Here is a 1,947-nt window from a genome sequence, read left to right on the forward strand (position 1 = left end):
TACATGAATCCTATGTAATTTTATTAACCAATGTCACCACAATGAATTCAATAAAAATTTAAATAATACACATTTATGATCAAAACTCTCAGGAAACTAGGAATAGTAGGGAACTTTCTCAAATTGCTGAAGGACATCTACAAAAAAATGCCTATAGATAAGATCATACATAATGATGAGAAATTAGGAGCTTTCTCATTAAGGTTAAGGACAATGTAAAGATGTCACTACTCCTTTTCATATCATACTGGAAATTCTAGGTAACAAAATAATATAAGAAAAAGAAGCTAAATTATACTGATCAAGAATAAAAAAATTAAAATTGTTTTTGTTCACAGATAACATGATGGTCCCTGTAGAAAATTCAAAGGAATTGACAAAATAAAACCTCCTGGGACTAATAAACAAGTATAGCAATGTTGCAAGATACATGATTAATACACAAAATTTAATACCAGCAATGAACAAGTGGAAATTGAAATGACAAAATGCAATATAATTTATATTATCACATCCAAAAATGAAATGTCTTGCTATAAACCTAACAAAATATATACAAGACCTATATGAGGAAAACCACAAAACTCTGATGAAAGGAATCAAAGAATTAAATAAATGGATAGTCCATGTTAATGAATAGGAAGACTCAATATTGTCAAGAGGTAAGCTCTCCCCCAAGTTGATCTATAGATTTAAAGCAATTCCAATTAAGAATGCCAGGAAAATACTTGTGGATATTGACAAACTTATTCTAAAGGTTATATGGAGAGGAAAAAGACCCAGAATGGCCAACAATGTTGAAGGGGAAAAAAAATGAGAGGAGCAAAAGTACCTAATTCCAGGACTTACTGTTAAGCTACAATAATCAAGACAATATGGTATTGGTGAAAGAATAGACAAATAGGTCAATGGAACAGAATAGAGAACCCAGGAGTAGCTCTACATAAATGTAAACTGATCTTTGACAAAAGAGAAAAGGTGATACAGTGAAGTAAACTTAGTCTTTTCTACAAATGGATATAGAACAACAGACAATCACATGCAAAAAAATCTAGACACAAACCTCACATCTTTCAAAAATTAATTAAAAATAATCATAGATCTAAGTGTACAATGCAAAACTATAAAGCTCCTAGAAGACAATACAGCAGAAAACTTGGATGACCTTAGGTAGAGCAATGACTTTATTTTATTTATTTTTTAGGAACTAAAAAAGAAATTTGTTTTTTGAGGGAAAGAGGATGAAAGCAATATAAAAATCAAAAGCTTATCTGGCTTTATTTGGCTTTTCTTTCTCTTACTGACTGGGGGTAGAATTTTACTTATGTATTTTCTAAGAGTCCCAATATACTCATGAAATCCTTATACAGTGGAAGCTATGGGGCAGAGATTCCTTAAGTGACCCACTGGGAGAACTCTTTCTCTGGGCAGACATAACTGTTCAGTGCTACCTACTTCTCCTGCTTCATAAGTACTACAACATAGGTATTGCATGCAATGGTAAGACCAGCAATTAGCAAGAAGAAGCTCTGGGAGCTCACTCTGCCATCTTGGCACTGGTTCAGGTAACTTCATTATTTTGTCTATGGCCAGAGGGTCTTTTTGATTTTCTAAAAATCCAGGGAACTCCTTTTCTATGAGTACACTCAGATCCTCCTTTGTTAAGTAGCCTTTATCCCCATCAAATTTGTAAAATATTAACATCATGGTTGACATTGGTGTGTTCCATTTGATATGGCATTTTGGTGAGATCTTGGCCAGAGATGCAGCAGGACTGCAAGGCTGGCGGTCATGTGGCCAGTTGAGCAATGACTTTTTAGATGCAATACCAAAGACATGATCCACGAAAGAAAGAATTTATAAATAGGACTTTATCAAAGTTTAAAAGTTCTGCTCTATCAAAGATAATGTAAAATGAGTGAGAAGAAGAGCCATACAGACTGGGAA

The 1,947-nt window shown here is 33.4% G+C and overlaps 1 pseudogene; it reads right to left on the reverse strand.

The window, feature by feature from the left end:
* Positions 1 to 1,451: 1,451 nt before the first annotated feature.
* Positions 1,452 to 1,741, reverse strand: LOC129085716 (protein S100-A10-like; annotated as a pseudogene).
* Positions 1,742 to 1,947: the final 206 nt, after the last annotated feature.

This window comes from Pteronotus mesoamericanus, unplaced genomic scaffold (assembly GCF_021234165.1).
Source record: "Pteronotus mesoamericanus isolate MK-2021 breed Mesoamerican mustached bat unplaced genomic scaffold, CSHL_Meso_final scaffold_31, whole genome shotgun sequence".
NCBI classification, from domain to species: Eukaryota; Metazoa; Chordata; class Mammalia; order Chiroptera; family Mormoopidae; genus Pteronotus; species Pteronotus mesoamericanus.